The sequence below is a fragment of the Tenrec ecaudatus genome, chromosome 8 (genome assembly GCF_050624435.1).
Source record: "Tenrec ecaudatus isolate mTenEca1 chromosome 8, mTenEca1.hap1, whole genome shotgun sequence".
NCBI classification, from domain to species: Eukaryota; Metazoa; Chordata; class Mammalia; order Afrosoricida; family Tenrecidae; genus Tenrec; species Tenrec ecaudatus.
The window spans coordinates 74,167,348-74,193,151 of record NC_134537.1 but is presented as its reverse complement, the minus strand read 5'-3'; the positions used below and the strand labels follow the sequence as shown (position 1 = coordinate 74,193,151).

At 39.3% G+C, this 25,804-nt stretch overlaps 1 protein-coding gene across 1 annotated transcript in view; it reads left to right on the top strand.

Annotated features, from left to right (window-relative positions):
- The window catches only part of CSMD1 (CUB and Sushi multiple domains 1), a 1,770,408-nt gene that overhangs the window by 846,156 nt on the left and 898,448 nt on the right, over positions 1-25,804 (top strand). The gene's annotated exons all lie outside the window — the stretch shown is intronic.

The following is a 25,804-nucleotide window of genomic DNA, read 5'->3' as shown; positions in this document are numbered from 1 at the left end:
TTAATGACAAAGAAATCAAGTTTTTGAAAGAATCTGACAGTGTAAATTATAGAACAGTAAAACTTTAATATCCACTGCTTGTCTCCCTCTTGTACTGTGGTGGTTATCAAGTTTCTATAATGCTATGCCATCTCATGATGGGCAGGTCTCAGCAAAACTTCTGGACGAAGATATACTAGGAAGGAGGTCTTAAAAATGTCCAAATATTTTCCAACTGCTATGTATTCAATTATTATGGCCTTCTTTGATAAACATAAATTCCATAATCCTTTTGTGATAAATATAATTCTCATCTCTATGCCTGTGGATACAATGGAATTTTAGAGTCATTTTTCTGTTAGGCTAACAGGATTAAAATGGGCGGTAGTCTGAGTTTTCACCTGATTAGATGGTGTGAACCAAGGCCCTAGCCTTTTCCCTTGGGTATATTGTCTGCTGCTGAAAGACAAACACCACGCCTTCAACAACGCCACTCCTTTGGGTCTAGAGCCAGCTCAGAAGTGCCGAGAGAATCCCCAGGACCATTCCAAGAAGAGCCACCAGTAGGACATGCTTGAGCTCTCTGTGTGCACTGGAAAACAGCCAAACCAGAGGCACCAAAGGCACCAGGAGCCGTGGCTCAGAGAACACAGGGCAGGGAAAAGGAGCCGGGCCAAGATTAGAAAACCATGTGACAGAACCTAGGAACAGTGCCAAGATTGTGAGGCAAAGCAAGGTGCTGTCATCCTGGCCCAAGAAGGCTGAGACCAAGGGATGATGTGGCTGGGTGGCAGAGGACTGACTTCTGACTGAGGAAATGTGTTCCTGTCTCTTGATGTACTGATCCTGACATGGTGACGGCTCCTTTTCCTAAGAAGTCCCTTGAATCATTGAGTGGTGTCGGTGAGTTCTGTGAGGCCATTGTACAGGATTATGAGCCCCATCAGAAAAGCCGAGCATTGTGGGAGGAAGTGGTTGGCGTCAGAAGAGGTGAAGGAAGAGGGAGCACGGAGGCAGGCCTCACCTCGTCCTTGTGGCCGTCAGTCATTGTGGATGTGGAGCTCCATTTGCCTGCTCCCTTGTGTAGCCGGAGATCGCACGCGGACCCAGAGGAGGTCGGTGCCCTCCACCCAGCAAGTGAATGAATAAGAGCCCAGTCTTGTCTGACATCGCGCCTGAAGATGCACCCCTCACACTGGAAGGGTCTAAAAATATGCCTGGGAAACAGCTGCCTCCTTGAAGCTTTCATGGCTTTCACCTGCTGATGCAGTATCATTCGAATGAGAAGAGCAAGCTTCAAACATCCATTAACAAACGTGCCGTGAATGAAGTGTTAATTAGGAGAATTGGAATTCAAGCTTGGTGGAGGACCTTAGAAAATGGGAAGGCTTTGAATGAGATGGACTGACTTAGTGGCGGCGATAATGGGCCCTCAAGTAGCGGACCATTGTGAGGAAAGGCCAGGGCTGGGCAGAGTTTCGTCTTCTTAGACATAGGAACTCTGAGCTGAGGTGAACTTGGCAGCATCTAATAATAACAGTTGTCTACCCCACTTCCGGTCTGGCATTTAGTATAGAGTAGACATCAAAAAATTCCCGTTGAAAATCCGTGCGCATGAGAAATAGGACAATGTTGCTGTCGTGAAAACACTGAGGAGAGAAATATACCCCGAATGTATTTCTGAGGACTTTAAATTAAGTTACTCTTCCAAGTTTTACATCCCCTTGAGCATGACACCTAACTTGTATTTCTCAAATAATGAAGACACCGACAAATTCTCACACTCGCTGCCATCGAGTCCTGGCTGAGTCACAGCACAGGCTACGACCTGCCCTTTGCGTTTCTCAGACTGCTTCTGTTCACAGGGCCAGAAAGACCTGTCTTTCTCTGAGGAGAGTCTGCTGAGTGAGCTTGACCCGACCACTCTGCGGATCACATGTGTGACCAGTGGGCCCCTAGGCCTTACGTCATTGACAGGCTGTGCAAATTTCCCTGGGCCACTTAACTGGTGCCTAGCAGCGCTGGGGTTCAAGCTCAGGCAGTCCCCTCCAGAAACGGCACATCGTGGTCTCTCGCCTGTGCATTTCACAAGTGAACTGTGTCTCATTGTTACTAGGAATCGTCTTGCTCTAATGAGCATGTTGTCGTGTTTCATAAGTCTTTTTCATAAACAGAATCTGAATAATCAAAGCAAGAATTACAAGTTTCAGGAGGAAAATAGGTAGGAGAAAAACATGTCATATAACAGCACGAGTGCTTTTAGCCATGTTTTAAGAAAAAATTCACAAGGACGTCTGTACCCAGGGCTCTCTCCCCAGAAATACACCCCCGGCTTTGTGCGGCTCTCTTCTGTGGCGGGTTTCCCTGCCTCCCTTGCCCACCTCAGCGTCAGCCCTACTTGCTCTAGGATTGAGGTCCATAGACATTTGCAGCCAATGGAGGCTCTGCACTGAAATCTGACCAGCAAATCCAGTGCATTGTTTGGTGCCCTTGCATTGCCTGCTGTGTCACCCCGCAGTCCCACAGAGCTGCAGGCCATGCGGTCCACACTACCACCTGAGGTACAAATTATTGTTTTCTTAGTGCTTTGTTTACAGAGTTGCATAAACTTTGAATAATCTGCCACTCACTCTATTTTCCCCATAAGCCCAGTTAATTTTAATGTGAAATTTTACAGAACACAATGCTTTTCGCTGACACCTGTATTACATTAAGCTACTTCATTACATTCGCTGTATAACCTCCTCCCATAGCTTTTAGGAGAGTCTGATCATGGGGTACAAGCTAAAAGCAAGATAGAGCAATAAAAATCAGTGTGAGAATGTGAACACTTTGGCTTTTCAAAAATAATCATTTGCTTCCATTAGGTCTTCTATGTGTAGGATAATCACACTGCTTTCCTGAAACAGCATTCGTGGGTTAAAATCTGCTCTAGCGGTGTGCTGTGGTTAGGTGCCAGGGAGTAGGGTGGAATTCAGTGACCCCCCACACACACACCCGAACAACACACGCCGGTCCCACACCGCCCTCGATTGTCATATTTTGCCGCCACTCTAGCAGCCCAAGTATTGTAAAACGCTTTTTAATTCACAATATTTTTATGTAAAAATCAGACTTAGCAAGGTCAAAGGTAGCACAGCAGGAAGGTTATAAGTACATAAATTTGAAAATAACTTTGAAGTAACTACTGAATTATAATTTGGGTTACTTACAAGGCATTACCTTACATACTATGAATTTAGCTGAAAACAGTGTCGGCTAGGCACTCGATTGCTAACCCGAATGGTGGTTAAAACCACCATCTTTTCTGCCAGAAAGAGAAGAGGCTCTTTGCTCTCTAAGATTTACAGGATTAGAAACCCCGTACATGACTACTATGGGTTGGAATTGGCATGATAACAGTGGATTTGGGTACTGATTTCAAGTCCTTTACTGTTGATTTCCCTTCCTGGCAATGAGGAAATGGACTGCATGAGCCTCACCTTTTTGCATTGTCTCATTAGCCGCCACACCTGTTTTGAATAATGGCAGGCCTTTGCGAGGTAACATAGGAAACTGCTTCCTGCTGCTGTCTGCCTTTATAATATTGGGTATCGTGAAAACGCTTTGGGCTACTTCTACCCTGCCCTACAGGGTCACAGTTGCTTGATTGACTCCATCATAATGAGTTTTATTAGTTTTTAACCTAGAGAGATGATCCTGTAGCACTATATTGAGTAATATTATTTTGTGATCCATTCCATTTTTATTGACTCATTCTCTAGGGTAGATTACTAAACTTTGCTTTTTAGTGTGCCTTAGTCTGGAAACTGCCCACTCGGGCTGACCCTGCTAGAATTTTGTCAACATGGTTATTCTTCTTTGTGGATGTCTAATTTGGGTTTTTCTACCACTTATTTGTCATTTTGTCTGCTGTGGTGGATTGTGTACTGCTGTGCTGCTGGAGGCTATTTTACTGGCATTTCAAATACCAGCAGGGTCAGCCAAAGTAAACAGGTTTCAGTAACTTCCAAACTAAGAACAGACAAGAAGAAGAAATAGGCTGTCAGCTTATAAGGAATTAGCCACTTGAAATACTGGGTATAAAACCTGAAACATTGTCAGATACTGAAAACTCACCAACAGGAGCAGAGCATTGTCAGAGATGGTGCCAAAAGTTGAACCCATCAGGTCAAAAAGTACTCAGTCTATGCCCACAGAAGGGCTGCCTTCTCAAAACATGAGGATGTGGATGGAGGAAAGCCTGTGGCAGTAAAGGCCTTGGGAATCTTCCTATGACTCAAAGTAAGACACAGTTACAAGCACCAATTAATAATTGGAACCTCAAGTGTATGGTGTATGAGTCAAAGAAGAAAATTAGAAGTAATAAAATTAAAGATTGATATCCTAGACATTAGTGAGTTGAAATAGACTGGTATTGGTCATTGTGAAGCAGATAATCATATGGCTTACTAAACTGGGAATTAGAAAATCAGGAACAATGACATCACATACATCATCCAAAAGGAAATTTCAAGATCTAGCTTGAAATATAATGCTGCTTGTGACAGGATTATCTTTATCCCCAGTTAAGGAAATCCCATCAACATACCTCTTATTCAAATTTATGCACCAAATACTAAAGCTCATGATGAAGAAATTAAAGAATTAAATCTATTCCATCAGTCTCAACTTGATCAAAATGCACCCGGGATGCATTGATTATTATTGATGAATGGAATGCAAAAGTTGGAAACATAGAAGAAGTTGGAAAATATGTTCGTGGAATACAAATTAAGCTGGAGATCATATGATAGAATTTTATAACCAACTACTAGTTTATAGCACCTGTGTTTTTTTTCCCCAAGAACAAAAACAATTATACATAGACACTTCACCAGATAGAATACAAAGGAATCACATTTATATCTGTGGAAAGAGAACATGGAGAATTTCAATATCAGCAGCCAAATGAGGCTGACTGTGGAGCAGACCATTAATTGCTCCTATACAAGTTCAAGTTGAAGCTGAAGAAAATAAAAACAAGTCCATGGGAGCCAAAATATGGTCTTGAACATATCTCACCTGAATTTTGAGAACAGGTTTTTGCATGGAACACTAATGGCATAAGACCTGATGAACTGTGGAATAACAACAAGGACAGCATTCATGAAGAAAACTATAGGACAATTAAAAAAGAAAAAATGGAAAGATGAAAGTGAATGTTAGAAAAGACCCTGACGTGCATAAGCAAATGTGGTGAAGAAAGCTGATGGTGTCCGGCTATCAAAAGAGATAGTGTCTGGGGTCTTAAAGGCTTGAAGGTGAACAAGCGGTCATCTAGCTCAGAAGCAACAAAGCCCACATGGAAGAAGCACACTGACCAGTGCGATCACGAGGTGCCAAAAGGGACCAGGTATAAGGCATCATGCAAAAAAAAAAAGATATATGTGTGTATATGTATATATATGTGTGTATGTATATTATATATGTATACATGTATGTATATGTATATATACCATATTGAATGAAGGGGGAAGTGCAGAGTGGAGACCCAAGGCCCAAGTGTCGGCCAATGGAGATCCCCTCATAGAGGGGTTTAGGAGAGGAGATGGGTCAGTCAGGGTGCGAGGTAGTCCCGATGAAGAACACAGCTTTCCCCCAGATCCTGGATGCTTCCTCCCCCCAACTACCATCATCCGAATTCTACCTTGCAGGGCTGGATAGGGCAGAGGCTGTACACTGGTACATATGAGGGCTGGAGGCACAGGGAATCTAGGGTGGATGATACTTTCTGGACCAAGGGTGTGAGGGGCAATGCTGGGAGAGTGAAGGGCAAGTGGGTTGGAAAGGGGGAACTGATTACAAGGATCCACATGTGAACTCCTTCCTGGGAGAGAGACGGCAGGGAATGGGGGGAAGGGAGACTCCGGATAGGGCAAGATATGACAAAATAACGATGTATAAATTACCAAGGGCACATGAGGGAGGGAGGAGCGGGGAGGGAGGGATAAAAAAAAGAGGACCTGATGCAAAGGGCTTAGGTGGAGAGCAAATACTTTGAGAATGATTGGGGCAGGGAATGTATGGATGTGCTTTATACAATTGATGTATGTATATGTATGGACTGTGATAAGAGTTGTATGAGCCCCTAATAAATTGTTTTAAAAAAAAAGAAAAGACCCTGACAAGTCCTCTTTATCATAGTTATTACATAAGCTAATAACTGCGAGAGGATCAGGTCAGATTGAGAAGATAATATGGAACAAGGGAAATCATTGCTGATTGAATATGACCGAAAAAGGAGAATACCAGAGATATTAAAGTGTGTTTTATTGACCAAGTCAATGTATTTTACTAGGTGAATCATAACCAACCACAGATAGCCTTGAGAAGCCTGAGATTTCAAATTAATTAATTGTGCTCATGCTGAACCTATACATGGGTTAAGAGGCTATTGTGCAAAAAGAGCAAAAAATATTGTATGGTTTAAAATCAGGAGAGGTGTATGTCAAGGTTATATTTCTCACCACATATATTCCGTCTTTATGCTGAACAAATAATCAGGGGAGCTGGATTGTATGAAAAATGCAGCAGCAGAATTGGAGGGAGGCTTATTAAATGCTGATGATCTTGCTTGCTGAAAGCGAGGAAAGCTTGAAGCACTTGCTTATGAACATCAAGGATGGCAGCCTTCATGTATGGACTTACATATCAATGTAAAGACGACCAATATCCTCACAACTGTACTAATTATCAATGGAGAAAGAATTGAAGTTGTCAAGGATTCCATCTTTCTTGGACCCATAATGAATGCCCATGAAAGCAGCAGACAAGAGAACAATGATATGCCGCGTTGGGTAAATCTGTTGCACAGGCATCTTTTAAGTACTGAAGGGCAAGGAAGTTAGTTGGAAGACTAAGATACACCTGTTCCAAACCATGGGTATTGTCACTTGCCTTGTGTGAAAATTGGACATTGAAGAGGAAATAGTGAAGAAGAATCAGTGCATTTGAACATCTGTTAGATGGACTAAAGGATTGATTAAAGTGCCTTAAGTATAACATTAAAATTAAAATGTACCTTGATTAATCACCTGATAATTTATTTACCTTTTCTTTGATTGAATTTTCATCTGTCAAAGTTGATCAAAACCACTAACTTTTTCCAACTCATAGCAACCCTGTGTAGGGATTCCGGAGACTGCCAATCTTTATAGTGTGAGCAGCCTCAACTTTCTTCCACATTATCTGGTGTGTTTTAAGATATAATCTTGATGCTCAATGACCCATAGCCCTACAGTGGACAACACTGGAGACAAAGTGGGCAATTGCACCCGTTCTGACAACACCATATAGAGGCAAAACACAAAGGGTGAGAGGATCTCCATTGGCTGACACTTGGGCCTTGGGTCTCCACTCTGCACTTCCCCCTTCATTCAATATGGTATGTATATATATATTTATACACACATATATACACATACACACACATATATATACACATATACACACATATATCCCTTTTTTGCATGATGCCTTATACCTAAAAAACTAGGAGGCAAAGGGCATTTATAGAGGTCTAATACAGGCATGTAAATATGTAAATATATTTATATATGATGATGGTGAAATAGATCTAGGTGCATATATTTATAGCTTTAGTATTAAAGTAGCAGATGGACATTGGGCCTCCACTCAAGTACTCCCTCAATGCAAGAACACTTTATTATATTTAACTGGCATTCTATGATGCTCACTTTCCAGACACAATTGCTGAAAACAAATTGCTTAAGCAAATGTGGTGAAGAAAGCTTATGGTGCCCGGCTATCAAAAGATATAGCATCTGGGGTGTTAAAGGCTTAAAGGTAAACGGGTGGCCATCTAGATCAGAAACAACAAAGCCCACATGGAAGAAGCACACCAGCGAAGGGATCAGGTATTAGGCATCAAAGAACAAAAAATCATATCATTGTGAATGAGGGAAAGTGTAGCATGGGGACCCAAAGTCAATCTGTAGACAACTGGACATCCCCTTACACAGGGTTGTGGTGAGGAGATGAGCCAGTCATGGTACAGTGTAGCAACAATGAAACATACAAGTTTCCTCTAGTTCTTAAATGCGCCCTCCACACACACACCCCCAACCCCAACTATCATGATCCAAATTCTACCTTACAAATCTGGCTGAACCAGAGGATGTACACTGGCACAGATAGGAACTGGGAACACAGGGATTCCAGGACAGATTATCCCTTTAGGATCAGTGGTGAGAGTGGCGATACGAGTAGGGTGATAGGAAGGTGGAGTAGAAAGGGGGAACCAATTACAAAGAACTACATATAACCTCCTCCCTGGGGGATGGGCAACAGAAAAGTAGGTGAAGTGAGATATCTGACAGTGTGTATAAATTATCAAGGATTGATGAGGGAGAGGGGAGCGGGGCGGGAGGGGAAAAATGAGGAGCTGATACCAAGGGCTCAAGTAAAAGCAAATGTTTTGAGAATGATGATGGCAACAAATGTACAAATGAGCTTGACACAATGGATGTGTGTATGGATTTTGATAAGAGTTGTAGGAGCCCCAAATAAAATTATTTTCTTAAAAAGTTAGAAACAAATGAATCAACCAAAACAAATCTAATCTTTAAATTAGACACCCCACAGTGTGGCATCAGGGGTCCTTATTTGACAGCATAATTTCCTCAAAATGAATGCACTAAAATTAAAAAATCAATTTTCATGAGAAAATGCAATGCATATATATATATGTAAATACAGGGTCTTGTATCACATCTAATACAGACTTCCTCAAGTCAACGAACTCGATTATAATAGGTGGATAAGTAGCATGTATGAAGTAAAAGTAAAGCAGTACTTATAAAATTCACTTGTATTCTCATATGTGTAATATAGAAAGAAAGTTGTATCATTTATCAATTCATTTTTAAAACTTATTTCCAAATATAAATTGCGATATTTTTGTAGCCAAGCATCATTTTTTTATACTGGTCCTTGCCTTTATAATAATCTCAATAAATATTTGCTGATTATTTACTATTTTTTCAAAAATGAATCTCAGAAATATGTACAGCAAAATTATAGTCACATTTTAATGGATGCCCCCATTTCCTTTAACAGATAATCAGCATCTCAATTGAGTCATCATCTCCACAGGTGCCTATTATGACCTCCATATGAGGGAGCTAATTGTTTCTTAATGGAATTTCAAGGGTAGAATGGCAGGTGAAGGCATTGGCTACTTCCCTGAAACTGCAATCCACTGTACATGTACAGTCATTTCTATGTTGAGTTGTCTGATACTCTATGTGTAAGGCTGTATGTGAAAGTAGACAGATATTTGGCATTCTTTTTACAATAGCTGATACAGTAGTGTATAGGCATATGTACCAAATAACAATGCATATAATCAATATATAATGTAGTACACATTATTACACAATTTTCAATTACCCCCATATATATATATGAGTGATGGATAATGAAAACTGAGACTCAAAAAATATTGGTCCATCTGAATTGTAGCATTGGCAAAGAATAATGAAGATGGGGGTACACCCCCTGAAACACTGGAATCCCCCCCCCCAAAGCCATATAGATTTTTTTTTTACAAAGCAACTTTATCACCTTCAAAGTACTCTCTGTTATATTTAATACATTTGTCAAATCTGCGATTCCATTTTGGAAACAGTTTTCAAACTCATCTGTTTGGATGGCTGACAGCACCTCCCTCGTCACCTGTTCTACATTGTCAAATTGCTGTCTTTTCATGTCCCTCATCATTTGCAGAAGCAAAAAAGAAGTCACACGGAGAAAAATCAGGTGAGTAAGGTGCACGGGCCGAGAGAGGCATGCTGGTTTTTCACCCAAATCTGTTGCTCGGAGATGGCCGTGTGAGCAGGTGCATTGTCATGGTGTCAAAACCAGTCCTCTGTCTACTACAAATCAGGCCTTTTGACATATACTGTTACACAGCTTTTCAGAACCTCTAAATAAAATCTTGATTAACAGTCTGACTTGGTGGAATGAACTCCAAATGCACTATCCCCCTGACATGAAGAATTCAAATGAGAATCATGTCAATCTTTAATTTCATATGATGAATGTGAGGGGACGATGGCAGCTTCTACTGGCTTGATTCATGTTTGTTTTAAGGGTTACAAGAATAGCACCTTGTCTACAGTTTCCCCCAGATCCTGGATGCTTCCTCCCCCCGCCCCCCAACTACCATGATCCGAATTCTACCTTGCAGGACTGGATAGGGCAGAGGTTGTACACTGGTACAGACAGGAGCTGTAGGCACAGAGAATCCAGGGTGGATGATACCTTCAGGACCAGGGGTGTGAGGGGCAATACTGGGAGGGTAGAGGGTGAGTGGGTTGGAAAGCAGAACCTATTACAAGGATCTACATGTGACCTCCTCCCTGGGGGATGGACAACAGAAAAGGGGGTGGAGGGAGACGTCTGACAGGGCAAGATATGACAAAATAATAATTTATATATTATCAAGGGTTCATGAGGGAGCGGGTAGCAGGGAGGGAGGGGAAAAAAAGAGGACCTGATGCCAAGAGCTTAAGCAGAGAGCAAATGTTTTGAGAATGATGAGGGTAAGGAATGTACAGATGTGCTTTACACAATTGATGTATGTATGGATTGTAATAGGAGTTGTATGAGTCCCTAATAAAATGTTAAAAAAAAAAAAGAATAGCACCTTGTCTTGTTACCAGTAATGACCTTGGGGAAAAGATATGGTCGCTTCAGAGCTCTTCTTTGAAAGCACAGCATGTGGAGGCATGAATTTCACAGCGACCCTTCTCATTCCCAAATCTTCTGTTAAAGTTCCCTGAACTGAGTCGAAGACAGGCCAGATAACTCCCCAGCTCTTCAAGCCCGTTGTGCGTCTTTGAGCACAAGTGCATGGATTTTGTTAACATTTTTGTCCGTCGGAAAATTGATGGACATGCAGAATGAGGTTTGTCATCAATCAACATTTTACCTTTTTTGAAATGAGAAAACCACTCATACCCTTGAGTTTTTCCCCATAGTGCTGCCCCTGTAAGCTGTGTTCAACATCACAACAGTTTGTGCATCACATTTTTTCCTGAATAGGAACCAAAGTTTCACAGTCATGTGCTTTTCTTTTAAAATCGGCCATCACTCAAAATGAGGTTCAAGTGACAATGCTTTTACCAAAACATTCACTGTGACCAGAGAGAATCTTCCCAGGAAATGCCACCAGGTGCACTAAATCAGAGCGAGTAGCTAGATGCTCACCTAGCAGGAAAACTGCATGCTATGAAAACTGCTGCCAGCAGAGATACTTTTCTTTTGGGGGTGGGGTACCCCCTCGTACACCAAGGACTTCTAGAAGAACAAATGAATCTGTTTTAGAAGAAGGTCAGTCAGCATGCTCCTTAGAAACAAGGATGACAAGTCTTTGTCTCCCATGCTTTGGGTTTATTGTTATAAGGGACGAGTTACAGGAGATGGACATAATTAGTAAAGTAAAGGGGAAACCCTCAAGGCGACAGGTAAATAATCACACCGCAAGTGTGGGCACTAACTTAGGAATGGGTGGTGCAAGATCAAGTTTTGTTTCATCCTTTAGTGCCTAGAATCACTATGAGTTGGAAACAATTGATGATGCCTAACAACAATCACAACATTATACATAATAGAGGTCTTTCATCGTTGCAACTGACTTGCTCTTGGATACTAACCAGAAGGTTGGCAGTTTGAATACAACAAGAAGCTCAGTGGAAAAAAAAAACCTGGCAATCTATTTCTATGGGATTTTAGCAAGCAAACAGCTTTGTGAAACAGCTCTTGTGAAGCATAGAGAGCTGCCACGCGTCAGAATTTTCTCAATGGCAACAAGTTTGAACTATAATCACACACCTTAACACAGGCCATTTCATTTTACAAATCTAAGGGACTCGATCAACCTCATCATCTTTGTGTTCTACCTCTGGATTGTGACACTGCCCATCTACAGGGCCACACACTGCGAGTTTGCCTTGTTTCCGTAGACTCTACTGTACTGAAAGCACACACAGATCTGAGCATATGTGGTGCACACTTCTTGCTAAAATCTCATTTAAATAGATATAATTTTACTTGTATCACATTCTGAATCCCGTAAACATGAAGCTATAATTGAAACAATTTCCTAACTATTAATCTTGTACAGTACTGTTAGTTAAATAAGCATAATACTTGGCTTATTTCGCCAGCTACTTTGTAAACTCCCAGAAAATTAAATTTGTGTTTTGTCTTTTCCCTGCAATTCGCAGTCTAATGCTGTGAATAGACCCTTAACTGTGTGCTGGTGTGCTTTATTTTGCTTTCACTTACATTTCTTCTACGGAATGCTTTATTCCAAGTAGTCTAACTAAATGTCTAGGTATTTGAGAAACAAACAAGTAAACACCTTTAAAGTAATTTATTTATTTGTTTATTTTTACAGTTAGAAATCAATGATCTGAACTAAATTCTCTAGTCTTAGCTAAACCCCCTCTGTAAATCTCAAAATATCCAACAAACACCGAAATTAGCAAGGAAATTACTCTGTGTCAGAACACCGTGGCCCACTGATTGAATGACTTCTTTTAGATTGATGTGCCTGTAAGATTTTCACAGAGAGTGGAATCTGCTTTATGTGAAAAACGATGGTACTTTCTTCTCCAAGTTGTGCTCAGTCCCTCATCCACAGACACAATGCTTCAATCTAATCTCCAGTCTTTGGAAAAGTTCCAGTAGGCATCAGTCTAAGTGAATTTTTGACATTCTTTAGTATTTATGAATCTGATAATAGTAGTTTGTGGGTGTTCTTCTTCCAATACAACAATATTACTATGGAATTTTATTTAGAGAGAATGAGTTTTGATTTGGGCTTTGGAATGCAATTTTAAGCCATTGAAGTTGTGAAATCCACTTTTACTAGCGAGTCGGCAGGGTTTTTAAGGTGTACTTAAAGGAGATAAGGAAGGAGCAGCGCCCTCTGATAGTTTGCAGTGCTTCCAGCATTTTACTCTAATGAACAACTGTTACTTCGGTCAGCTCATTTGTGGAATCCGAACTGATTGCTTATCTTCATCTGCAGTGTTCCCGAAAGTGGAAGGACTAGACAGTATTGATTTGGTTAATCCTGGTACACTTCTATAAGAAGGGAAAGAATGCTGAAACTTTGAACTTTGGCTATTTGTTTCCTGAATGAGTATTTTAAAAATCTTGATGGTAAATTTTATCTGAACAACGCTGTTTAATATTAATTGGTAAGGTAAAACTATTTCAAAAGATACCACAGATGTTTTCCACAAAAGTAGACTTGGGGCGTAACTAATGGGAGCACGTGTAGATTTGGAGAAAAAGGATCAGGAAACTTTACATTGTTTAATTCCCAAGAATCTACAGCTTTGTAAAAATTAAAATTCTCACAGTATCTAAACCTGGAACAATTATTTCTCTTGTCCCCGAGCATAAAATCTTAATACGTGCCTACTCATTATTTCTAGAAATGCATCTTTTTACTAAATTGAGCAGAAATAATCATCTCAGGATATCTTTTTTAATTGCCAGATAAGCTTATGTTTTACATAGAATGCATTTGACATGTAAAATATGATATATAAAATCATATATGAATTTGATAGTCTCACTATGTGTTTCTCTTCATGTGAAGTGTCACAGCATATGCTAACAACTATTAACCCTGTCAGGCTCCATATTCTATTAAAATATCAAGTTACTCACAAGCATAATCACTTCTAATACTTTGAGCCATAATTCACTGCTAATTTGAATGGCTCATTTGGTATGGTAATTTTACATCAAATACAGGATGAAATCAGATGATATTATAAGAAAAGAAATTACTTTAAGACATTTGAATTCTAAAAATAAAATAAATTAAAAAGTACAAGGTAAGCTATCTCTCTCTCTATTTCTAATTAGTAGTCTTCCATTATAAGGTTTCTGAAGCCTCTTCTCTATTTTGGATCATTACAATTTATAGCTACATTGATCTTTAGATAATGAACACATTTAAAAATTAGTAGAGGATGTCAAGCCTAATTATGTAAAAACTCATGCAGGTCCATACCATACTTGCTTTTCTAACATGTATTTGAGATTTACTCTCAAATACTTTAAAACAGCAACAAACAATAATAACAACAAAGGGAGGAGGGAACGAAAAGACTTTATTTCTCTGAAAAAGATAAAAGAAAAATCTTTTTTCCTTTTTTAATCCTAATTTTATTGGGGATTCATACGGCTCATCATAATCCATACATACATCCATTGTGTCAAGGTCGTTTGTACATATGTTGCCATCATCATTCTCAAAACATTTTCTTACTACTTGAGCCCTTTGTATCAGCTCCTCTTTTTTTCCCTCCCTTCTGACCATCCCTCCTACACAAACCCTTGATAATTTATTATTATTTTGTCATGCCTTGCACTGTCCAATGTTTCCCTTCATCCAATGTCTCCCTCCATCAATTTTTCTGTTGTCCATCCCTCAGGGAAGAGGTTATATGTAGATCCTTGTAATCAGTTCCCTTTTTCTACCCGACCCTCCCTCCACCCTCTTGGCATCGCCACTCTCACCACTGGTCCTGAAGGGATAATCAATCCTGGATTCCCTGTGTTTCCAGTTCCTATCTGTACCATTGTACATCCTCTGGTGTAGCTGGATTTGTCCGGTAAAATTGGGTCATGATAGTGGGGAAGGAAGCATTTAAGAACTAGAGGAAAGTTATATGTTTCATCATTGCTACACTGCACCCTAACTGGCTCATCTCCTCCACACGACCCTTCTGTAAGTGGATGTTCAGTTGCCTGCAGATGGGTTTTGGGTCCCCCCTCCGCGCTCTCCCTCCTTCTCAATGATATGATTTTTTGGTTATTTGATGCCTGATACCTGATCCCTTTGACACCTCATTGTCGCACAGGCTCCTGTGCTTCTTCCATGTGGGGTTTGTTGCTTCTGAGCTAGACTTCCGCTTGTTTATCTTTAAGCCTGTAAGAGCCCAGGTGCTGTATCTTTAAGGATTGTCAGGCATCATCTTTTTTTAAAAAACATTTTATTAGGGGCTCATACAACTCTTATCATGATCCATACATATACATACATCAATTGTATAAAGCACATCCGCACATTCCTTTCCCCAATCATTCTCAAAGCATTTGCTCTCCACTTAAGCCCTTTGCATCAGGTCCTCTGTTTTTTCCCCTTCCTCCCCGCTCCTTCCTCCCTCATATGCCCTTGGTAATTTATACATTGTTATTTTGTCATATCTTGCCCTATCCGGAGTCTCCCCCGCTACCTTCTCTGTCGTCCATCTCCCAGGGAGGAGGTCACATGTAGATCCTTGTAATTGGTTCCCCTTTTCCAACCCACTCACCCTCCACTCTCCCAGCATCGCCCCTCACACCCTTGGTACTGAAGGTATCATCCACCCTGAATTCCCTGTGAGTCAGGCACCATCTTAAAGGGACTTTTAACATATGCTGCGTTAAAATACTCACTCACTGCCACTAACTCATGGTGACCTTGTAGGACAGGGTAGAACTACCCTTGTAAATTTCTGAAACTGTTACCTGTGTCTGGATGTAGAAAACTGTGTGTTTCTCCCTTGGAGCGGCTGGTGGTTTCAAACTGCTTACCTTGTGGGTTGCAGCTCAGCCCGTAACCACCACGTTACGAGGGTTCCCTTGTTAATAGTCTATGAGATGTAATTTACTGTAAAAAGTGCCAGTCATGCATATATTCAGTGTCTCAAGTTTAGTTAGAACTAGGGTAAGTGATACAAATCCAAAGCCTGCTGGTTGTCACAGAAACAGCATTTTTAAAGAGTTTGCTCACGATTAAGGAACTCCTGACTAACTTATTATACAAATGCTCACAAGCAGAATGTTCTCCCCACCGTGTATTCAATGAGAAATAATGAACCTGTGGAGCAATCAGGATAACTGTGTTTTGAGTGTGAAACAGGGAACTATGATACGCAAGCATGAATGATTCTATGTAAGCTGATTTTCAGAGGGTGTGCACAAAGGGAGAAAGAGTCTGAGATGAGGAGGAATCAGGTTTGAAACTCCAGGACTAAGCCGTGCGGATTGCTCGAGTCCAGACAGCACTCTGACAAAAGAATAGAGGGAGCAAGGCAAAGCATGCAAGTGGGGTGCAGGCAAGAAAGGAAAGGATGAGAGAGTTCTTTTCTGCTAGATAGATAAGCTCAATCTAACAATCTTAAATTTAACTGAAGTCATTAGCTATAAGGGTAACACAAGATGAATTCAGCATCTTACTCATGTCTTGTAAGGTAGTTCTAACCTACTCTCCTCAAATTTACCTCAGGAAAGAACTTACACACCTCGCATTATTTGAGCTTCAGGTAACAATGTAATGGAGCAAGAAGAGGGGATGTGTGTCAGGTGGGAGAGGCGATGCTACTGAAAGCTTCCTAAGGCCCTAGCCCAGGTAAGAGAGTGGAATGGAAAGATACGTTTGCTTCCACAGCTAACTTACTACAAATCAATTTCAAGAGTTTATACTTATGTATACCTCTAACCTCATTAAATACATAGTAAGAGAAAGGTCAGAAAGGTCAGATAATAACCTGCTGATAGTCAAAGTACAATGAGATGGCAAACGCTGAATTAGAAATAGAGTAAGTCCTTCCAATATAAGCAAACTGCTTGCCATCTCCCTCCCATGTCCCCATTGACCATGTTTCTAATGGATTATATCACATTTTCACAGTGGTTAAAAACAGTGTCATAAGGATATTTTCAAGATAATGCTTTAGGTAGGTAGTTCTCAATTGTTGTTATCGCTAAATTCTCCTTGAGGACTTGTTAAAACACAAAAGTATGGAACCACACATAAGAAAGTTTCATAGTAAGTCCTGGAGATGATAGAGAGATAGATTAATAGATAATAGATAGATAGTTTTGCTTTCCCTCATGCAAACATTTTAATGGACCTTATAACTGAAAGGAGTCCAACTAGCAATAAAGGCATCAGCTTATAACAAGGCTCCAGGATCAATTGAAATATTTCAAAAAGGTTTTGAAGTACTGGAAGCTCATATTCTTCTATACAAAGAAATTGGGAAGACAGCTACCTGGCCAACTGACTGGAAGAGATCCACATTTTACCAATTCCAAAGAAAGATCTCTTAAACGAATGAGGAACTTATCAAATAATATCATTAATATAATATTCAAGTAAAATTTGGGGGACAATAATTCAATGACATTGACAGTGAGCCTTTAGAAATTCAGACCCCATTCAATAGAGGACATGAAACGAGGGATCGCATTGCTGACCTAAGAAGGATGTTGGCTCAAAGCAGTGAACACCAAAAAGATGTTTACTTCTATTTTATTGACTATGCAACAGCACTCAACTGTGTGGATCATAACAATAACTCTGGATCACATTACAAAGATCACGAATTCAAGAACAATTCACTGTGCTCATGTGGGACCTGTACATATGCCAAGAGGCAGAAGTTCAAAAGGAACAGAGGAAGACGGCATGGTTTAAGATCAGCACAGGTGTGATGGAACATAATGTGTGTTTTAAACTATTACTCTGCCTGTTAGGTTGGAATTATAGTAGACAAGGATTGAAAGAGAAGGATGAGCATCGATCAGTTAGAAGCCCACTATAGTTATCCATATTTTAATAGGGTTAATAAACACCTAGTTATTAATAAATGATCAAATTATGGGTATACTTTGAAATAGAATTAATGCAACTGATGGGTTGAATGTCTCATGTGAGGAAAGGAATTATAGGGTAGATATGAAAATGATATGATTATGAAATACTTATTACACCTTGAATTAACTGCTCAAATAGACAACTGGGTACATTGTTCTTCAGTTCCATGCTAACAGCCACAGAGGAGAGGATGCTCACGGTACGCATATAAGGGGTACTGAAGTCCAGGGACTGACTGCTTGAGGTCATCAAGTATGAGTTTGGAGAAGGGAAGAAACCCAATGGGTAAGTTAGCTTTCAGGAAATAAGTAAGTTATTAAAGAATAATTTAAAAACATTTTAGGGACTCAATGGAGAAAACAAAAGGATAATGTATCTTATATATACAAAATATAGTAGAGAGTCTCTATTTTAAATAACTTTTATTTATTCCTCTATCAATATGTGTTGCTGAAGCACAGTCAGGCATCAATACATCCATCTACATTAAGAAATGTTTTTAGGAATAAATCACTATTTTTCAAATTAGGATGAAGTAGTATTCATCCTAATACTAGGATATGCTATTATTCAATACCTAAGACATGGCATTATTCAATGCCATATGCAGTGTAATTTTCCTATGGATTTCCATAAGACCCCAGGGAGCCCCTGTGAGTGTTAGACAGCTGACCACAAAGCCGTGATTCCAATCTCCCAACCACGCCAAAGGAGGAAGATGGATGGTAAAATTTGGTTTGTTTGTTTTTAGAGAGAGTATTTTTTCCACAAGACTGGTTGTTTTTAAATTATTTAAATTTTAATCCTGTACCTATTCTCTTCTATTGTCTGGAAAGTTCAGTGTTAAATAAGCAGGACACCTTCAGTGCATAGTTTCCCTCTTGCCTCTTTTCCCTTTGCGGGCATAATTCTTAGAGTGTGTGAAGTTTTCATCTAAGTGTACCTACTTTAATGGACCTAAATTTTATGTGATTAATTATTTATAAATTTACCCTATGTATCCATATATTAAAAGATCCCGGGTGCACTTTGGATTAAATATTGTGATACTAACTGCTAGGTTAGTGGTTCAAACCCACCAGCTACTTCATGAGAGAAAGATGATTCTGTCTGATTAGGTAAAGATTTATAGTTGATATGAATCAGAATTGACTCAACACCAGGGAGTTTGAGTTTTGTAACCAATGTGAAACACATCTAAACATTAAGTAGGTTTTACAGTTTCATTTTTGAATCTGGTAGAAATAAAATATTATTATTTTTTATTCTTAACACATTAAACTGATATGTTTCAGAAGCATCTAACTGTGAGTTCCAGCAAAGGGTCAGAAAAAAAGGAGGAATGAGCTGGATTGGCCCAGTGGCTACAACAAGGTGCTCAACGCAGGAAGGATTGTGAGGCTGCTGCAGGAGCAGGATGGTTTGTGCTCTCATGCAGCGGGTCACTATGATCTGAAAACATTTGTGGGCACTTAACAACAGTCTGTTTGAGCGGCCCAAAGGGATGTTGTTGATGTGCAATAGGTTCTGAGCTGCAGAATGCTAATTAGAAGAAGAGAGAAAATTGATGTTTTGTCATCCAAAATCAACACTAATTAATTTACATAAAATGTATTCATTCATTTATTCATACATCCCTAGGTCTTAAGAAAAAGACAATAAAATGCCATCTTAGGTATTTGGAGTTAAAGGGAAGAAAAGCAAGCTTATGACACCTGATTTCTAAAGGCTGTATTATACCTCACAGAGAGGTTTGATAAAACCTAGCACACTCTAATAAATAAAACTCACATGCTATAAGAATTCATAACGAATAGTTTCTGCTTATGGACGGGTAAGGATTTATAGAGAAGGTGGCATTTAGATAAGACTTGACAGATAAGAAAGAGAAAGTGAAGTTTAGAAGGTCAGGTAGGGCCATGTTAGAAATAGTTTAAGACAACATTCGAAGGATGCTAAATTTATTCTCAAGGTCCCAGAGAAGATGGGCAGTGAACATTTTTGTTAAGAAGTCCTATGACTCCGTCTATATTTTAGGAACATAGGCAAAGAGTTAGACTTAAAAATAGTTTGGGTATTGTGGTAGTTACATAATTGCAGGTCAACTTGACATAAGCAACTCTATAGTAAGTGAAGCGAGAGCAAGTGAATGTGGGTTTAATCCAAAATCAGGCCTTTATAAACTTGGTTCCATTTGAGAAATTACTTATTCTCACAGATTTTCAGTGTATTCCCATGTTAAAATAATAATAATTTCTACATTGTGTCATTTTAAAGATTAACCTATGTCAAAGCATGTAGAATGCTTGACACTTGAATAATATTGTTTTGGTTTCAATATCATTTTATAATGATTTGGGACATTATTATAATTATTATCACCATCACCATAACTTTTAGGTAATAGAAAATCTATTAAAATAATATAATCCAGAACATATTTCCATATGGGTTCATTTGAATTGTAAAACAAAACAGGAAAGATTTTTTATTTTGCTTACATTTGCTTTGGTCAGGTGAGCATTCGACTGTTTGCCACCAGGTCAGCTATTCCAATACACCTGCGGTTCTGAGGGAGAGACGTGACGGGAGGCTCTCCTGGAGAGATGGAAAGCCAAGGAAACCCTAGAAAGTAGCTCTCCGTTGGAATTGACTCAATAGCAGTGAGTTTAGGATTTGTATTTTGTCTCTGCTAAAAACTTACAAGACCAGTGCTATTACATCTTTGAATTATACATGAGGAATTAGTTTGAAGTTCAGACTAATCACACTGGATGAGTTAGAGACTTTTGAGTTAGGAAGTGAGGTTGAGGATGGAGGTGTTAAGGTGTGTCAAGAACAAACAGAAGCAGACTGTGCTACACAGCTTCACAGTCACTTATGGACCCGGTGTTCATGCTATATTGCTGAATGAATTTGATTATATATATATATCCCCCCTTCTGCAAATGGAAAGAGAGAGGGACAAGTTAATTTACAATTTAGGTACAAATAGAAAATCATCTAGCTGTTAACTGCCTGTTTGTTAACTACTGTTAACAAATAGAAAAGCATCTAGCTGTCAGATGCCAGTGCAAGTACAAGGAGCTCCTTTTTAGATCTATTTTTAAAAGGATGCTGATTCTCACCAACCTGGGATTCGAAAAAATAAAACATAATAAAAGCTGTCATTGTTGCTTTTTATGCTATTCATTTCAGTATCAGATCAAGGTCCCAGTCAACTCAAAACTATGTAGAAACAAGGACAGGAAGTGAACAAGTAAGAATATAAACTAAATTAATGACTTTACTTCATACCACGATTCCCAGAGTTCTGTCTTGAAAGAGGTGACGGGGAGAAGGAGCAAGTGCTATTGTAATGTTAGTCCTCTTATGCAACTGCACCCTATGCAGGACTTGCCTTCAGCCAGCTGGTCCCAGGGCCAGCTGTACGCCTCCATCCCTGCTATGATCCTGGGCCAATTCAGTGATAACTTTTGTCACCTCACTAGAAGGTGCCTCTCAGTCCCTGCTTGCCCAGCACTTCTCTGTTTATTTCAGACCCAGCTTTTCTATTCAGTGTTCAAAACTAAGGGATGTGTTAAAAATGTTTTGAAAGTTAGAAAGTTTGTGAATTGCATTAACCTGCTTGCCTCCTCCAGCAACACTTGGGGGAGGGCGGGAGCTCATCTCTTATCTGGGAAATCCATTTTGAATGGAAATTCCCCTTTGCTGAGTTGCTAAGTGTAACCAGAGTGCCTGCGTTTCAGTGTCCTTTGTCTGCAAACAATGTGAGTGGACTCAGACTAGAATATTGTGAAGCAGATTTTCCAGCAGACTCCAAGAAATAAGGTGCTCAAGGGAAGTAAATATTATTTCAAAACCCAGAGCCAGCTGGACACAAAACCGTTGAAACTTTCTCTCTCTCTCTCTCTCTCTCTCTCTCTCTCTCTCTCTCTCTCTCTCTCTCTCTCTCTTTCTCTCAATGCTCCCTGTTGGAATAAATACATGGGGGAATTTCTGTCTTCCTTTTTTACCATTGGAGAAAATTTTCAAGCTATCCCAGTCAGCCGGTAGCTACACAGGCACACACGCATATCACAAAAGCACTTTCCGCTCAAATGAACAATCCTAACTGGAATTTCAAATACATGAAATATTTGCCTTCTAGTAAGGTAGACATTTCACCAGGCAATTTGAAATAAATGAATATAATCTTATAATATATTTTCAAGGAAAAATTTTGTTTTATCACATTTTGGTTGCTACTCTCTTAGACACATGGTTAAATATGTGGAGGAGAATAGGAATAAAAATTGTAATTCCTATGCCTTTCAATGAGAATGAAGAAGGATGGGTGTTATGTTTACATTAACAGCAATAGAAAAGGTTGCAAGTGTGGAACACTAAGAGTTAAGGATGGTCAGTCTTGAGTGAAATAAAAGAGAAACAGCCAAACACAATCCTCAAAAGTCTTTCATCAGACCTTTGTGATGGCCTTTGAAAGTGGTGCTGGTATTAATTGCCTGTGAGTGAACCTCAATGCATGGTAACCTCATGTACAACTGCATAAACTACTGAGCCATCCTCGTCCACATACTCAAGTCTACTGGCATGGCCACTGCATTTTTAGGTAACATTTTACTCTGCTATATATAGGGGCTGTTATCTATAAAAAATTTTTTGTTCTGTTATAGATAGGGTCTCCATAAGCTGTAAACTAACTTCAAGGTCAACAATTTCAAACAACTGAACAAATTAACAGCACTTAATAGCAGCAACATATTCACTAAAAAGAGTGTACAGACGAAAATGTATACAAAATATTCACTTAAGGTGTTACATGGTTTGTAAATAGCCCACGATTCTATAACTCTACACACATATCATAGATGTATATAGGAAAATATCTAAACTATTGTTACCTGAATACTTTTACATTCTGTCCCATGTCTTTTATATTTGGTGCACATGTACTACTTATCCATGTATTGTGAAAGGAAAAGTAAGAAATGTTAACATTTTCAGCTGGATCTAGGGCATTTTAATGTGTTACTTCTTTTTAATAATTTACTTAATTAATTTCTTCTCCAACTTAGTAAAATTTAATTTTCAAATTCAAATAATTTCCCAGGATTATTATAACTAAAGCTAAGTATATAACCATGGTTTATGTTTCTGCTGATTTATAGAGAAGAATTATAATGAAGAGGCCATTTGTCTCGATTAATAGTTTAAGTCCAACTAACTCTCTACAATTATTAATAGCTTATAGCTTATAGAAAAATATCAAAAAGTAAAAGATAATTAATCATTATGTTCTCATCAATTCAACTCTGTATCAGTCGATATGTTTCTGCAGATTTAGAGTGAAGAATTATAATGAAGACTTCTTTTGTCTAGAAGAATATATCTTCATATGATTTAAGTCCTACTAAATCTTTATAATATTAAGTTCATAGAAACATATCAAAACATACAAAATAAGTTTTATTTTTATTGCTGTCATTTTCTCATTATGTTCTCATCAATTCAACTCTCCAAGTATCAATAAAGTCATTAGTTACTGATTTCCTCAACTCTGATTTATCCAGACTTAAAAACAGAACTAAATAAATTTGTTTTAAATGTTAACTGCTGACACTGAGTCAATTCCATCTTTGAGCCCCTCAGTAGGACAAAGTCGGACTGTTCCCTGGGGTCTCCAGACTTTTGATCTTTACCGGAGCAGACAAGCTCATCTTTCTTCCTCACCACAACAGGTGGGTTAGGCAGGCTAATGGTCAATCTACTCCACCATCAGGACAGCCAGCGTGAGTATGCAGTCTTAGCCTCTAATAAATAATATCCAGCCCATCAACGCAGGTGAAAGATGAGGCTGTATTCCTCCCATAAATATTTACAATGTCAGCAACTACGGAAGGTTGCTATGAGCTGGAATTGACTTGATGGCAGTGAGTTAGCCTCTTGGTTTTGTTGATCTTTGGCAACTCTCCTGGGTGTGGCATGAAGATGTTATTAAAATGAAGCAAGCTTCTCTCTTCTATTCTTCTGTTAACTTCTACTAATACATATGAGATTCTTTAAAAGCGATAAATACTCAGTGTACACCTATTACACGAAGCATTTCTTGAGGATCCCCACTTCCTCGGTGATGTTTTTTGGTAAGATTAGCTTTTAAGGGAATAATTGATTTCAAAAATTATTGGCACTGATTAGTGGAAGCCAGAATGGGCCTGTATTTTGTGGATTGATGATTTGACTCACAATATAAGAAGGGTATGATATATATTTGGTGTGTTTTCGTGAAGGGGTAATACCATAATGGTTAAGAAGTTATCTATCAGTCAACAAGTGAAAATTAGATATAACTCACACTGTTCCTATTGTATCATGCACCAAACTTTAAGTACTTGTGTACTTTTAAGCAGACTTCCAAGTGTTCTGACTCACTATTTATTTCACAATTTGAAAATTTCAGAAATCATCTGTTTGAATTGTATTTCCCAAATACTATATATAATCAACAGGAAATATGTGTGGACATAAATTTGCCTAAATCAACATTTTTTTTAGTATTTGGGTGTCTGGATTTCCAAAACATATTTCATATGAAGTACACAAACACCAGAACTGATGTTGTTCAATGAGTGGAATTGTAAAGCAATTCCCTTCTAAAATCACCATCAATTTTCATATGACCAAACCTGAAGGGCATGTTTCTGCAACATCATAACCTCCCAAAGTTCTCCATCTAGAAACTCTCTTCATTAAAACTCCTTTTCATTTCTGTAAGTTGTAGAATCACCTTGTAGAAAGAACTTTGGCTTGACCAACACCTGATTGTAATGACTGAGCAGTAGCCAGACCAAGAAAGGGCACCTGGGATCTGGAGCCTGCTATGGAGTGATGTCAGGAGACTGTAATGTCAAGAGGACTTGTAGTGAGATCAGTAAATCCCCTGAGCCAGACGAACTCTCTGCATGGTGAGCATTCCTAAGAGAGGCATGCGTAGGCCACCTTGGGCGACATAGAAATTGCATGCTGCAACCATTCCCAGACTCATCCTGTGTTGTTTTGTTCTTTGTTTGACACATTTGGGGCTATAATAAATCTATGGCTGTACATATAGTATAAACTTAAGATCCCATTTGGACCTTGGAGGAAGCAGGGGCGAATGTCTGCCTGGCATTCTGAAGAACTGTCTCTCCACCTTCTGAGTTCAAGCCCGTGTTACATGGCTTGAATCAGAGGGATCCTGCATGAGCAGTGGAAGGCCATTGTCTGTCGTTGGAGTGCTGATCGATGGTGATCGCCCTGGTGCTGTTAGAAAGGCAGGTGGGATCGTCCACTCTGCCCTTGCTTAATGCACCGTCCTTCTTTTGGAAAAGGTCTTGCCTCCCAAGCTGCGGGCCATTACCTTTACCCTCGGCTCACTCCTTCTCGGTCATCTTTGAAGACATGTCCTTTCACGTGTCCTTTACATTTCTGCATTCCTCGGTGTTCTTATTAACCTCCCTATTCTTTTCGGTCTCCAGCCTTCCCAAGTATTTATGCACCGCTGTCTGCAGGAAGCCCCCTTTGCTCGCGAGCCCACCGTCTGATACGATGCCACTCTGTGCAGTCAGGGCTTTCTGTGCACAGCGTCACCACAGCGCCTCCACGCCACAGTGCGGCCTCCTGTTAGACTAACTGTAAAGTACTTGAAGTCAGGGACAAAGTCCTATATGAATTCATATTCCCACTGCATTGCAAATCGTTTGTCAAATAGAAAATATTCAATAGTTTCAAAAGTCCAATAGCATAGTATCCAATGAAGTGGCAGTCTTATGAGAATTATCCTGTGAAACACTGCTAGCATTCTTGAACATTCCTAACATGGTAGAGAAATATATAGCTGACATTATATATGGGTATTATATATACAACATATGTTAAATATTTCATTACATATGTAAATGGCACACATGTACATCACATATACTATGACATGTATATATATACTTTCTATGTTTGTCTATATATGTGTGTACATATGTATACACTGGCTTTGTATATACATGTGTGTATACACACACAAACACACATGTATACATTCACACTTAGAAT